Source organism: Haemaphysalis longicornis, unplaced genomic scaffold (genome assembly GCF_048455015.1).
Source record: "Haemaphysalis longicornis isolate Haplotype H1 unplaced genomic scaffold, Haemaphysalis longicornis Haplotype H1 scaffold_7, whole genome shotgun sequence".
Lineage (NCBI taxonomy): Eukaryota > Metazoa > Arthropoda > Arachnida > Ixodida > Ixodidae > Haemaphysalis > Haemaphysalis longicornis.
In genome coordinates this window covers 53,520,193-53,536,312 of record NW_027526422.1, presented here as the reverse complement: position 1 = coordinate 53,536,312, position 16,120 = coordinate 53,520,193, and the positions used below count along the sequence as shown (strand labels likewise).

Sequence of the window (16,120 nt, the reverse complement as noted above, 5' to 3'; positions counted from 1 at the left end):
AAGGAGAACACAGTCGCCCAGATAGCCGAATTGGTAAGGCATTCGACATGTAATCGAAAGGCGTGGGTTCGGTCCCCACTCTGGGCGCGTGTTTTTCTTTCTTTCTTCTGTATATTTAAAAAAAATGTTCACTTCATTAATCGTAGTAAAAAAGAAAAAAAGAGCCTAACCACACCCCTATGCCTCCTTTGGCGTCGTAGACTGCTGACCTATCTTTCTGTATTTCCTCAACGAGCCCCTCATTTCCTTACTATATATATATATATATATATATATATATAGCTTTTCAAAACTTCACTCGACGAAGTATTTTCATTTGCGATCTTATAACGATTACGTTTAGAGCTTTTGCGAAATCTGCCTTGTTGTGGAAATGCACGGCGTTAGGCGGTTCCCCATTTCCAGTTTTTTTGGTTTTCTTATTCTTATACTTTTTCAAAATTTCGTTCAACCAAACAACGATTAAAGGGGGCACTTTCGCGATATCAGCAATTTTGGGGAAATGTTGGGGGTTACGCGGTCCTGGCTGTGGGGATACTCGGCAAAGAAGGCCACGCATTGAAAAGATTCTCGCCAATGGGAAAATGGCGGCCGATTCGGACGTGCGTGCCAGTGCAATTTGATCTTGGAACGACGACGCCACCTGGGGTATGCAGAGGCAAACGGGCGATGGGGATTCATGGTAGGAAGGAGCCAAAAGGGGCAGCAGACGGTCAGAAAATCTCTTTCGTCCCTATTTTACGATTATCTAAAGAGTTGCATCAAAGCTGATACCAATCATAGTAAAATATTCCCACGGTTTATCATTGCCAATAAACATTGGATTCGTTTCTCCACCTGCTTTCACATTTCCTGATCGCCTGCCACCACATATGTCTCCATCCTACCGTCGAAGAAGCCAAATGAGGTAGCAGACGATCAGAAAACCTGGGTCCTTCCTGCCGTGGAAGGAGCGCGAATCTCCATCGTCCGATTTTCTCGGCATACCCCAGGTGGCGCCTACGTTCCAAGATCAGCTCGCACTGGCTCGCTCGTCGAAATACGTCGCCATTTCCAAATAGCCGAAAATATTTTTATTTATTTTCAGAATAAATAGGTAAGCACCGTCGTTGTTCCTGGCGTCAAACACAACAGAACACAAAATGCAACCTGCGTGTGAAGTTTGAGCGCGAACTAAGGAGTGGTTCGCCCAGGAAAAAATATTTAAAGTGTTCCCATTATCGTCGTAACACCGTGTACCTTGACATCAGGCCGCCTTTATTGTCCTAAATAATGTCTTCACAGAAATTCGTGTGCGCGTAATAGTGTATACGGCTTTAAAGGGGTTTGCTGTTTGCCTCTTTATTGGGATACACTAGCCTTACAAAGTTATTCTATTCTATTCTATTCTATTCTATTCTATTCTATTCTATTCTATTCTATTCTATTTAAGAGAAAGGTCCTAATCCCTTCATGCTTCCAGATATGAGACTACTCATTGCCCATTAAAAATGTAATTTGAGCGTTGCATTTGGTCTTAATAGCGAATACGACATCAAATTGACTCAATATACGGGAGATCTGTTTTTTTAAGGCGAAGCTTTTTATCTCTCGTGATGGCGGTAGATGTTGTACCAAAACACACTGCAGGAAAGCCAACCTTACACACTGGGTTTCACGAAGCGATGATGATGATAAGCAAAGGCGAATCAAACGCCTCAGCAAATAAACGCTTTCTGTGGTCGGAGTGGAACCTGGGTCCATCGCGTTATGACGCTGACGTCTATCCAATTGCGTAGTTGCGTCTCTATCGAGGCAGTTAAACGATTTAATCATCTTTCTTTTAGGAAAGGGGTGGTGATGTTTTTCCAATAACCCTAAAATAACTTGTTTTTCTGGGGAACCAAATTTTTCTCACGCCTCTTCGCACTTAAAGACCATTTTAGCGTGCGCTAATCGCCCCGTACGGATCAGAAAAGCGCGCGCGCGCGCGCGCGCTAACCACGCCTAGCCGCAGCCGTCTCCCCCCTAAACTGCGAGAATCGGCGTAACCGACGTTGCCGTGCGCCGGCGTTCCTTTTTTCTACTCGCCTGCCGGGACCAGGCAGGCAGTCGGGCTGCGCTTGGCGCTCATGCCGCCAGCCAGCGCTGCGATCGGACGTACATTCTTCGCACTCGACGCGCCAGCGGGGAGGAGCGTGCGCTAACCCGGCCAGCGCGGACGACTTTGCGTCGCCTGCTTTTCTCGCCCCGTTCACTTGGCGGCTGCGGTGTCGCGCGACGGTTTTTCTCCGCCGCTGCGACTGATGCTCTTCTGTTCAGGACGACCACGACGTGTTTAACTTTCGCGCCGTTACTTTTGTTCTGTTTGTTTTTTCGTGTCATCTGAAGAAGGAGGAGGCGGCCTACAACATTTCGTCTGTTTTCCTTTCTTCGCTTTTTTACGAAGGGGGTAACACCCTTTCCTGGCTAACCATGGATGGTGTTACGCATCCAAGACCTGTGGCTGTGCGCTTGTGTTGCTGATTTCCGAGTGAACCCGAGACCACCGTGAGGCACTCCCCCTCATTTATTTTTGGATTCTCGCCAAAGTTCTTTTCAACGTCATTTTGCTTCGTTTGGTGTTTTTTTTTTCTTTCTTAAAAGCAGCAAAGTCGATTTCGTGCTCTGTTTTAAGCCAGGGGGAGTTTTATCGTTTGTTTGGAGTTAGTTGCCTTCTCCGGTGCCGTTATCTTACGTGAAAGTGTGCGTGCTGTGCGGCGAAGTGGGAAGTGCGTCCGATCACGCCGATAGCGACGTCGCAACAAAAACACGCCGCGCGCTGAGCAGACGACGTTGCACTGCGAAGCCCACGACCGCTGTAACGGAAGCGACATCGTAAAGCCGTGGATTATTGCTGCTGATTCAGAGAGTTCTTCAACGGTTTTTTGTTTGTTTGTTTGACGCTGCGACTTTAAAAAGCGCAGCGTTGACCACCCGGATAACCAGCTGCTCTGAGCGGCGGCTGCTGCAACGAGAAATTTTTTTCTTCACGGCGGTGTGAAGCATAAGGTGCGAAACAGCAGGCTCGTGGCACCACGTGCGTCGACATTTGCAGCGAGCTCGCCAGCATCTTGCAAGCTTCGACGACAACGAGGCATCGCTTGCATCACTGCACGGTGAGATGACAGAACTACTTCATTCGTGGGACTCAGTGACTGTCAGTTTCGGTCGTCACTGACGGACTACCTTTCTCGGAGAGGCAATCATTCGTTTAGGCTTATTATTATGTTGTTTCAGCGCGAAGATATGTTGTTTACTGCTTAAGCGTATATTCTGCAGACTCTAACGAGCAATGTAGTTTCCGGGGGGCACCATTTAAGCTACTACAAAGATATGTATAGGTGAACAGATCAAATAATTACGTTTTGGTTTTGACCTTGTGCAGAGTAATTTGTAGCTTCATCGGAATTTGTTTTAGGGTGATGGGCGTATGTTTTTTTTATATATATTACATGTGAGGTGGGAATTTCAGTTTGCTGTAAACGCAAGCTTTGTTGTTTTGTTTTTTGTTTTGAGGACGAGGTTTCAGACGTTATAAACCAAGATCAAGACACTGCAGCTGCAGTAAGGAAATCTACCTTAACAGCGCCATTCCACTCTTGCAATCACAACCGTGTGGTAAGTTTAGTTAGAGGTTTCACAAGTTCCGCACATTGGCTTTCAGAATATGTCGCATCCCAATTCCGGGACAAACCTGCATTATTCTCATTCATACTTTGGCAGGGCAGTGGATAGGTTATAAAACGCAGTTTTCTCTTATTTGTGAGATTATCTTGCTAATACGTCAGCGCACGCCACGTTTAATCTTTAATCTTTGCAAGAAACATCAATACCACCTCAACCGTCGATGTATCGGTATCAGAACAATGTTTTGCGTCTTTGAACTGTGCCGATTTATGTGAGATCGCTCCGTTGTCTGTGGTGCGGTGGTCGGAAACGTGGAGCGAAGGATTGCTTTCAGACGCCTTGTTCCAACCTTTTGTCGCGACTGTCGCATTATTTTAAAACCACGACGTCAGTTCACATCTCGGCCAACCGAACTGCGTTAAGCGACGTTTGCTACGTGCGCTGCTCACAATACGCCTTTTGCGTCAGAAGTTGGGACATGCGTCGCATAACACGAGCTCCCCGCCGCACGCATTGCGAGCTCATCCCATAAAGTTGACAGAATAATAGGCGTTGTTCACAAAAAAAAAGCAACAAAAACACAGTAGCTATACGGGTGGGCGGCTCCTGGCTGCGTGATTTATTGCAAGTTTACCGTTCCGGTCACGTGGCCGCCACTGTGGCTAAATGGTTAAGGTGTTCTGCTGCTAAAATGAAGCACGCAGGTTCGATACCTGCCACGGCGACCGCTTTTTTGATGGAAGCAAAAAGCGGAAACGTCCGCGTGTTGAGATTTCTGCTCACGTTAAAGACCTCCAGGTGGTAAAAATAATCCGTAGCCCTCCACTACGGCGCGCCTCAAATCTCACGCTTAGTTTCTGTGCGTTTGAATAAAAAATTTGAGTAAAAAAATGTTTTTAGGGCGGACTGCGGTGTGGCGCCCGCAACAGGCATGAGTACTTTAAATCTTACAGCAGGTGGCGTCTACAAATATCTCGCTTCTCGGAAAGGAAATTAACAATGTCTAAATAACGTACATAAGTGGCGCAGGAAAAATGATACCCGCCGTAGTGGCCTTGGTGTGTCAGTATAAATCAATGAGGTTAAATTAATATGCGCCCGATAGCACCAGCGCTGTCACGCGCACACGCGTTATTGCAGTGGCAGGCGGTTGCAAAAGATCGCTTCCTAGAAGCATCGAGAGCGTCTTCATCAGCGGACATCAAAGATCGTCGTAATATTACTGACAAAAGGTCTGAAAGCGTATTGGAAGAATGAAACTGGAAAAAGAAGAATAAGTGCTTAAACCTCCGACGCACTTTTAACTTTCGCGCGCTTCTCTCAACTATCTTTAGGAAGCGATGGTAAATTTTGTCTCTTTCGTCCCTTCGACTGCGTGCACAGTGTGTATGCACGCAAGAAATGATGCATACCCAGTATCACCTGGAAACCAATTTTCAACAGCCAGGATATGTACAGCGTATATAACCAGCACCCGATAACATTTTACATGCCTTTCTTCCTTGATTGCATTGAACGTTTGACGGACTTTTTTTAGTGCCACGTGGTACCGGAATTGTAACAAAACAGAAACAAGAAACTGGAAGATTCAGTGAGGCGTGCACAATTTGGAAGCAAGTCTGTCGGTCCAAGTTATGTTTTCTTGTCTTGTGTAAAAAATTTCGTTTTGGATTCTTTGTGCATGTTTTGCACTTCCTTAAAAGAATTTTTGACATAAGAATCTTTTCCTATCCCCGCAGAAACTAAGATTGAGTATATCTGCCACTTGCCGCATGTATGTGTACGTTCGCTTGTAGACAACGAAAGCTAGTTTGTGCAGTGCCCATACGCTTCTATTTTATGCATCTATTAACAGCCTCTCAAACCTCTTCCCTACGCCTATTTTCATATTTTTTAACAACGAAGCTGCTTAGCAAATCGTTATTTTGCGTGTGCGCAGATAAAAATTCAAAGCAAATGCCGAGCGCACGTGAGCGCGTGCCTCACGGCTACCACCCGGCAGTTTAAAAACCAAAAAAATGCCGCAGCGAACCCCCAGCTTCCCCAGCGCACGTTTGTCAAGCCAAGCATACCGACTTGGAGAGTTTCGCCAAAATTGGCGAAACAAAAAACTCCAGCGTACGCCGTAATCGTGGCAACACTTGCTCGGAACGAGAGAGACGCGTCATAGCGTACTCCAAAGTGATGTAGAATGATTATCACTTCCAAAAAATAAAGAAAGATCACACTTATAGCAAAAATGATGGAGTAAATGTCGTTGCGGCAGCGAAGAAGAAGAAGCAAACCGGGTGTGCCCGTGGACTTAAACCGTCGTGATGGTCGTGAAGGTTGCGTACAGCTTCGCTACCTTCGAGTCTTACGCGTTACTGTGAGCATACTTCATTTTTGTAACGAAAGTAATACTCGATAAAAAATGCATGTGCGTAGGAAGGCAACCACGCACACATATTCAATGAAAGCTCAAAAACATCAGTTAGCCGGAATATCATCTACAGAGGCCACTGATAACTTTGGTATGTTTGAGATGGCTTGAAATGGCTCGCTAAGTGTCTTGACTGGGATTTTGTGCTTCCCCATGCGAAGGTTTCCGAAAAATAAGCGAGTTTCTTTTTTGTTGTTGTTGTGCTACAGCAAGGTTAGACTAAGTAGACTGACAGGTGTAACTCTGTCCCTGACGACTCCTTTTCTTCACAAACTTGTATACAGTTTAAATCATGCAACGAACTAAAGAAGTTGTCAAAATACGTACATCGCAGTTTTCGCCTTCCGAAATAACAAGATTGTTCCGTGCAGTTTTTCGGTTATAGCAAGAAGTCTACAAAGAAGAAACTTCGGTTAGAGCAAGAAGAAACCCGGCCTTATGAACGTAATAGTTATCTAGGCAAGGAGTTGTGCATTATAAACTTACGCAGTCAGCAAACCAAATAACTTACTGAATGATCTCGATTGCCCAAATTAATTGTTAAAGCATTTTGAAAGGTTGCTGATGTATATGGTACCAAAAATATCTCTCTGGCTCGTCACTCGAGGGTGCACTTGTGAGAACTTTTAGACACAACAATCCGCAGCATGGTTTTAGTCACTGATCTTCAGCGTTTAGTCGTGTTGGGCTATGTCTGGTACATACCGTATTTACTCGCGTAATGATCGCACTTTTTTCGAGAACATTTGATTCAAATTTACGAGTGCGTTCATTACGCGGGTTATATTTTTCGCAAAACATTTTTGAGGACAGAAAACGCCAGCAAGTTGTGGGTCAGAATTTTTGCGATAGGTCTCATGAACATAACAAAAAAAAAATAAAAACACAATAAAAATTACTCTCACCTCCCCTCGCGGGAACCCCTGTGTAGATGCGACGCATAGGGGGTTCCGTTGTTGTTTCCGTTAGGTTGATTCTCCCATCGCGTGAAACGTGCCGTGAACCCCATGCCGCGGCTATGACGCAACACAATCCAACACAACCACTTTAATCCAATCCACTCCAAGGCAAGCCAATCCAATCGAATCCAATCCAATGCCCCTCGCGAGAGAGTGGTCGTTATCGGAGAGGAGAGGGGTGAGCGGCGGAGAGCGCAGCTCGCGTGGCGAGGACAATGGGGGACGGGTGTGGACGGACAACAACGCCGTATGGAGGGACAAGGTGAGTGAATGAGATGCCGTCCCATCTAAAACTCCGCACACTGCCGCCAGCCCCTTTGCAAAGTGACGCAAAATGCAGTGTTTTCATGAATTGCGGAATGCGCCGGAACGAGTTTGCTGCGAGGTGACAACAGGGCAACCAATAAGTGGCTGCCGCTGTCACAGTGCGGGGCGTAAAAATAGACATGGGGGCCGACGCAGCAAGCAGAGCGCATTTTTTTCTTGTGGGTACATTATGTGCATTTAGTGCGCGTTTCTTCCTCATCAATATTGAACGCATGCATGCCGATATCCCTAATATCAGCAAGTCTGCGGCAATAATGTAGCCATGTCTGATTTGAAAGGGAAGGAAACAGAGATAAGCACGATCATCATCAGCTAGACTTGGCACACATATGACATATACTGCTGTGGCAAGTTCAGGGTGCGTTCATTATCAAATTTTGATGACAAACTTCAAGGGTGCGATCATTATGCGAGTAAATAGGGCACTTGCCATTCCTCCAATGCCAGTAACTCCCTTACCTACGCAACGGCAATACGAATGTGTTGTAAGTTCACCTTTCACGAAAAGCGTTGACGGTTGAGACGTACTTGCTGCTTTACTCGTGCATTGTTTTCCTTTTCGTTCAAAAAAAAAACAAAACAAAAAAAAAAACGAAGCTACGAAAGAGCTCACGAAATTCAGTACATACGTTATAGAAGGAACTATTTTCGGTTCTAAAAATGTGCGTCAGAACGCAGGCAGTTCAGCCATGCAGCGTCCTCTATTCGTTTATTTGTACCAGATAGAAAATAGTATTAGCGTCCCAGAAAACCAATCTGCACTCAAGCATACACAAATGCTCTGAAAAAACATTATTGATCTGTAACAGCAACCGCCACCGTCTGAAATAATATTTTCTAGGAGACGCAGACAAAACAAAAACATTGTATCATATATTTCATCTCATGATGAATTAATCGCTGTTTGAATATGTTACTTAAACGAGGGAAACGTCTAGCAATAAAGTCGACAAACTGATAGACCTGGACTTCATCTTGCTTTCTACAGCGGCCAATTTTTTCCTGTGTGATTCTTTTTTGGTCGTCAAAGGGCACCGCGCACACTGCAAGGTCATTGCTTCATACCTCAACCCTGCCAGTTCACTTAGACGCCATGGCTCCAGCATTTCCCCGGCGTAGAGCTGCCCCGGCCCGGTGTTATTCTTGGTAATCGAAAGGTCTTCGGCGTCGATGAGGCTCTGGTTTCTGTTGGGATTCTGACGTCATCGAGCGATATGTCTCGTCGCCAGGTGTTTCCATGCAAACACTCGAACCATGCGCAGCTGAATCGCGCCAACGTCGGGAGCTGCCAAACGATTGCAAAATGAACAATGGACTCCGCAAGGCTCCCTTATTCTCTTTTCTTTCTTCTTCTTTCTCTCTACCTCTGTCGTTCTGTCTGCGAATAGTCTTTCTTTTGTTTTACTGTGGCGACCAGTTGCAAGATAAATGGGCGATTGGTGGTCCGAATAAAGCTACACCCTCGCGCCGTGCCCCCAGAAATTAAATGTCTCTGGGTGCAAACGGGAAAACATTTGCACGCAGAAATCAAACGCTCGAGACAGCTTTTTAAGGGTGAAGCCTCTTAGGGGCTCGGGCTGTTGGCGTCTAATGTCGTCGCCGTAACCGTCGTCGCATGTAGTCACGGTTCTAAAACACCGAGACACTCGTTTACGCCTCGCGCTAGAGCGCTTTGTAACGCGTACTGAAAAACACCTGGAGACTCGTTCCCGCCTCGCGCAGGAACGGTTCATGACGTGTACTAAGAAAACATCGGGGCACTCGTTCACCCCTCGCTCTAGAACCCTCCGTGCTTAACGACACGAGACTTTTACAGCAAAGCTGTATACCTCTACCCCCCAACGAATTCATCTCCGTTGGCAAAAACGCCAAGGTGCCAAGAATACGCTCATACACTGCATGCTTCGCCCCTCCGCAGGTTTCCCATTAGGGGAGATGTTTTTCTGCCAGACACATTCCAGGGGTTGCTTCACTTACCAAATCAAGAGTTTTGCTATGAGCTGACCCTGGTCAGCCATTTCCAGCGACAAAAAAAAAAAAAATAACATGAGCCATTCCCTCCGTGAATGTTGAGTACCGGCGAAGCTAAGGTGACGCAGATTTTTACGCAAAGATACGGACTTCTTGATCGGTGGTCATAGTGAAGAAGGTACGCACGCACATTTATAGCCTTGCTTTTCTGGATTTATACACATTCGCGGGGGTACCTACTGCCACCTGGGGGGGGGGTCCGGTCGGAGGAATACGCGTGATGTTTCGACGTAAGCACCCCCAGTGGGAGAGCGGAAGGAGAGCAATTTAGGCTCGTCAGCGCTTGGAACGACGAAGAGGTGGAGGTGCGAGCGTAGACATGACGGACGCCGGTCGCACAGCGGGAAATCTTGGAGAAACCTTGAAAGTTAAACAATGGCGGACCCAGTTAACATCATGCAAAGAAACAAACTGGCGCACACGAACGCCTCCCCTTATAGAACGCATCGCACTACAAAGACAGCGGGGCTTTGGGAGTTGGGTCTTAGGCACGTGAAAAATCCACAGAACCATAGCCATGAAACAGCTTTGCTGCCGAAAGAAAAAAACGGTCAGTAGCGGAAGCTAAAGCCTCGCGTTCCCGGGACAAGTAGCAGTGAAGTAATTACTTTATGATACACTGTACAGTTTATTTATAGTATCCATATTTCACTTCCCCCGAGGCTTACAGCATTCGTCGGCAGTGCAGAAATTTTATACGAATTTCTATCTCGACATGTAAACGTGCGGACGCACAAACACATGCATTACGGTGGACCAGATGTAGCCCGGGGTCTTTCGGTCAGTGCGAAGACTACATGGGTATTACGTGAAACTGCTATATGATAACCCATAATCTTCATATATCAAATTGATTAATGCGGCGAAGTGTGGAGTTGAGCTAGTGGGAACATTTTTTTCGCCCGCGCCTATCAGCTCCCTTGTCTTCCTTCTTACCTGGTCCTTCATGTTCGCACTGTTTTTCCTAGATCGTTTCGAAGTTTTAACATCGAAGCTGTTGAGCAAATCGTTTGCATATGCTGTCCGCAGATAAAAATGTCAAGAACAGACCGAGCGCCCGTGCACGCGCGCCTCAAACGCACGTTCGTCAAACCAAGCATTTCACTTTGGGAGGTTGGCCAACATTGGCCACAAAAAAAAAAAAAAAAAAAAAAAAAAACTGCAGCGTTCGCCGTATCGTGGCGACACTTGCTCAGAACGAGAAAGGCATGTCATAGCTCACGCCGCTCGTTTGTTAGTGCTCGTGTCGTAATGCGCATGCGCTCTGTACCGTAGAAGACCTGCGACTTGAATGTCGAAGCTGCTATCACTGACTCCACATGACTCGACCGCGGATAGTCCGCACGGCCGACGAGGAGGCCATGTTTAGAGACGCACAGCGGTCAAAGCGTCCGCTAGAGACCATACGTGGCGCTTGCAGAGTGGCGTACGAAAACATCGACCTAAACTACGAGCTCACGCGGGCCTTGTTCAACATAAGGTCATTCAAATGTCATGCCGGCGACGTCAACCACGGCACCATAACGATACTAAAGCTGAACTTTCTGTCCGTCATTGATCACCTGCAACGGCTTCGCCAGTCAAGTATTGCGCGGGAGAGCAGGCTTCCCCTAATTTTTTTTTTCTTTTTAAAAGTGACTCGTTTCATGTTGATGTGCAATGCTCAACACCAGCCAGTGCTGACGGAAAGAACTCGCATTTAAAATAAAAACGTACATAGTATATTTCCCAGAAGATCCCAACGTTCAAGGACACGCTGTTTCGCAGTATATGTCCCCTACATTGTTTTTATCTGGTAGTGAAAGAGGGAGGAATATTTTTAGGCAGTCATGCTGCACCACCGAATTGGTTTAATCTCTAACAATTGACTGGTGATACATATAAAGCCATCCGAAAAGCAGCGTAGGTTTAACTAAATATTTAACAAAAATTTGGAAGTCTATGCCTTCCAGGAGGGATTTTTAAACCAGGGATGCCATCTAGGGTTCTGTCTCGGCATACGACGTACTGACCCTCGTCAGTACGTCGAATGCTGTAGCCGAATGTTTTAGAAAAGCTGTGTAACTGTTCTGAAAGTCCGAAGACCAAAGCAGCACCCTTGCTGGCCGCTTCCTTCATTTTGCGTCTCTTTATTTTCTCTTTGTAAGCCCGGTGTAAATTAAAACGCGCTCAGATAAACTCGTACCTTTTTTTTTTAAATCTTGGTGGACCAGTGTTCCAATTGTTTAGTTTCAAATAAGCCCGACTGCTTTCGTTTGAGCTTCACCCAACGTGTAGTTGTTTCCATAGGAACGTTCCTCGCGCTGCACGAGTTCTTCACGTTTTGCAAGGGCTTGATCCTCCCGTTTTACCCCAAAGCCTCTTTCCCCAGCGTATTTGAGCCACTGCTGCCAATACCAGCGCGCTGGGTACGGGTATACAGCCTGAGGGCGGTGTCCTGTGTGGGTCCTCCGGCAAGTTCCGAGAGAAAGTACACGCCTTGCTGAGCGCGTAAATATTTTATTGCGCTTCGCATTCGCCGCGCAGAACTGCGAAATGATAAACAATTCCTAGCGGTGGCTTGACAGTGGTGTGGGGCGTTTTATGACTTCGCCGGCGTTCTATTGCATCATTCATCTTCCTCTGCTTTTCCCCCCTGTGTTTCTCGGCTTGGCGCTAACAGAAAGAGAAGGAACAAACTAATGGTCATTGCTCGTTGGCGCTCCCTCTGGGGCCATTGTCAGAGGTTTGCTTACAGCTTGTTTTAGTAAACTGGCCAGTGTTCTTGTTATGCTTAGCGCACGAGTGCGCACAGCGCAACGAGTCCGAATTACCGCGGTGGCAAAGCGTCGAGGTGTCATTAGAGATACGCAGTGCGTGATCCGTCACGTGTGACCGTTGATATCTCTCCGTGAGGCTCGAACGCATGGCGAAACAATACTGCGGCTGTTAATGCAGCTCCATTTTGTATGCGGTGAAAGAAATCTCTTGTCTCCGGCGGTAAAGCAAGCCAGGGTGCAATGGCCGCACTCAGTTACTCGTGAGCTAGTGGTTAGTTAAAATTTCGCGCGTTAATTTGTAGTTTAACGTGTGAGAGTCACGGTTTACATCATTTTGAGGTGTATTTGCATTGAAGCGGACATATACCTGCTCCTGCTGCTGTTGTTGTTGCTGTCGCGGGTTCGATTCCCGGCCGCGGCGGCCGCTTTTCTGATGGAGGCGAAAAGCAAAAACGCCCGTGTGTGCGAGATTTCGGCGCACGTCAAAGATCCCCAGGTGGTCAAAATTAATCCGGAGCCCTCCACTACGGCGCGCCTCATCGCCTGCGTCGCGTCGGCGCGTTAAACCCCAACAATCAATCAATCTGTTGTTGTTGCTAATGTTCACATTGTTTTCGAACAGAGTTAAAACGCATTTACGCGTTCCGCTGCAGAGCTCGTTAGGCAAAAACGAAAGAAAAATACGTTCGCCATGTCATGAATCTTGCTTGGTTGCTTACTTGCGTAATGATTGCTTAACCCTTGTTTACTTGCTATCTCGCTCAATGAGACCGTTCGTTTTCGCATTCCATGCCTGGACGACTTTCTCGTGAAAATATGAAATGTAAGTTTGCTCGTTTAATTTTTTTGTTGCATTTAGGAAATGAAACTTAGCTTAGGGACCTATATCTATACACGAGCCACTACGTGGGAAGTGAATTGTATCAGACGAAGAGGATAGGCCAACTTATTGTGTTCAGCTTCGGCTCAAGTTAAAGATAGTCCGCTGTGTCAAAAGTAATCCGCAGCGGTCCACTATGGCGTGCCGAATAGCCCCAATGCAGCTTCGATGCGTAAAACCTCCGAAATTTCGAATTGTTGGTGGGACACGCATGCCCGTGCGTATAAAGCGGAATATTTGTGAGGCTAGTCCAAGCACCGGTCTCGACGTAATGTACGGCGACGAAGTTCACGCCCTCGACGCGAGGAGCAGGCGGAGAATGATTATACAAAAATAGCTACTCCGTCGGCACCGACACAATCGCCGGGCCAGGTCGGTTTATTTTGGTTTTCGCCAGAGGCCCCTTCGACAACGAAAGAGCCCCGCTCGCCATGGTTGCTCGTCTCTTGGCGTCACCCAGTAAAATAAAAGAAAACAACTGTGAAAAGTTTGCTTTAAAAAGCAGCTCGCTTTTTATTGCGCTTTTCTTGGTTGAGCTGATATTGACTTTCACTTTACTCGGGGTACTCAGAGCAACATTCTCCGCACAGAGGATCAATGTAGTTGAAAAAGAGGGTTTGCTATCATTCTACCATTAGGCCCGCGGAACAATTCGGCGCGAAAATTCGTAGAGCTAATTCTTGCACCAGAAAAAGGAGTTCTCATCTTGGTTCGATGGAGGGCGTGCAGGCGAGACTTGATGGGGCTTCAACATGGTCTCGTGATATTTATAGCGACCATGGTCTATACAAAAAGAAGTGTAGGCATTATATATTACTTAAGCCGCTTCGTCGAGTTGTATCAACTACGGCGTCAGAAGCGTGTCCCTGAAAACACGTGGTGATGGTTTAAAGAAAAGGAAAATTAATCACACTTCTCTTCGTTTGCGAATTACGTGCCCATAATTGCTGGAGATGGGTCTTACATTTCTGAGAAATATAAATATAATATTTTTAATAATAATGATATTAATATTATTATTATTTAAATATTATCTTCAATAATATTTAAATTATTATTTTAAAATTATTTGACACTGAATGTGAAATTAGAAACCTGCTAGTAATGAGGCCGTGGGGAAGATACTAGTATGGTCAATAGCAGAACAAGATACCAGTAGGGTCTGCAATCACTTTGGTTGTAGACACCCTTTAAATGAATAATAATTTGAGTGAAGGGCGATATCGCAGATATCACAGGTTTGTTCAACATGCCTGTCCAGCATGCGCCTTTTCCATAAATTATGGTGGGCTATAAGCAAAAGGTACGGTCGAAAGGCACATCACTACAAGGAGCTACAAGATATCGCACATTGCGGAGCGTCAACTCTTATAAGGTTCTTTCGGAAATATATGATTCTTTACTAAGAGATAGCAAATTATGCTGGCAGGCTTTGATTAAAGTTTTGTGGGTTATTTTAAGGCCTAGAAGGCGAGAGAAAAGTCACCATGGCTTCTTTATTTCGCCGAAACTGAGGATAGAAACATGGCATACACACGCTGTTGCCACTGCACGCCTATGCTCACGCTCAAACATGCAAATGGGGAGTAAGGGCGCCCGTCACAGGCTAATTACTGCGTGCGCATCTAGTGTACACACCCACTCTCAGAATTTAATTGCGTAGTTTTCTTTAGTCATTAACCTTAGGTGTGGGGGATCTGAATTAAATTTTCATTCGCGCTTAGTGCTTTCAGGGATGCAGCGGTTTTTGCTGTTGCGAAGAACCCCTAGTGCCATCTATGTGCCTTCCATAATACCCTGAAATTGACATGCGTACTTGTAGGCAAAACCTCCTAAAACTGTTACCACTGCGAGCATGATTCATATTTGTCAACACCTCTTTGCGCACAGCTAGCTTTGGACAGATTTAAGAGAAAACGCAAGAAGTAACGACAATTGCAGCGTTCCTTTCATAAAACTTTCCTGTCGAATTGATTTTTGCATAAACAAATTAAAATACTCAGGTTAATAAACACCTTTGAATAGAGGAGAGATAAAGAACAAAAAGAACAAGGAAGTCTGCACATTCCCCTGACGCGAGCGGTTCAACACACAGCAAAAACAAAACATGCAGCTGTGTTAGGCTGGGCTGAACCCCGCAGGTCCGCTCAACTCCCTCGGTCACCTGAAACGAAGTCGCCACTAAGACGATTCAACTGCGAGTGATGCCCATTGCATAGAAATTCCTCTGTAGGAAGTTTGTGTCCGAATTTCCATCCCTTGTTTTGGAGCAACAACTTTAGGGCGCACCGTATGAAACATTGTTCTAGTATTATCGTAATACCAGCATAGCCGCTCTTCAACAAGCGTTCTTTAGATCATATCGTGTGATCCCCCGAGAATTTCGCCCGGAATAGGGATCTCCATTCCTGCTCCTCCAATTCAGTTCGTTAATTAAGTTTTCTGCATACAGATTTTATTACTTTTTAAAAAGCCGGTTCGTGTAAACCATTTATTGTCAGATTTCTTTGACAATCCTCCATGCGCGCGTGTACCATAGACAAACGGCAACCTAACCAAGCTAATGCCGGTTAGAAACCTGCAGGGCTAAGCGACGTCAGTGTTGCCATAGCAACAGACGAACCGATGGATCGGAAAATGGGCTGGCAGTTGGCTGTTTTTATCTTCTCTCTGATTTGGGACGCGTTTTTAGACACACGCTCTCTGACTAGCCGGTTCTGTGATTTATTGACGGCGTGTTTTTCCTGCGTACCGTAAATGGTGGCGGTAGCTTTCCCCAACGCCGCCTAGACAGGAACAAAGCCCCCTTGCAGGCGCATCGCTCTCCGGCGGTTCTGTTAGCGCAATTGGGCGAACTCAATGCAAAGGACGGAAAATGTCGGAAAACCTGCCGTGCGGATGCCTACATGGGGCGTGCGTAGTACCGGTGGAGCAAGCAGTCACGAGTTGTTATTGTCGAGGATGCTTTCACGCAGCCAGCCACTTTATCGTGGCCAGCTTGATCGTGGCCTAGTTTGTTCGCACGCTGAAATGTTTGCTACCTAGCTTGGTTCAAAGCTTTATTTCCCGTTCTTCACGATGATTTTTAATAAGG

At 46.1% G+C, this 16,120-nt stretch overlaps 1 protein-coding gene across 1 annotated transcript in view; it reads left to right on the top strand.

The window, feature by feature from the left end:
* Positions 1-2,091: 2,091 nt before the first annotated feature.
* Sk (small conductance calcium-activated potassium channel) overlaps positions 2,092-16,120 on the top strand; it is a 510,824-nt gene continuing 496,795 nt past the window's right edge. The window contains exon 1 of the mRNA XM_077677315.1: positions 2,092-3,137. The gene's annotated coding sequence lies outside the window, so the exon portion shown is untranslated. The remainder of the gene's footprint in view (positions 3,138-16,120) is intronic.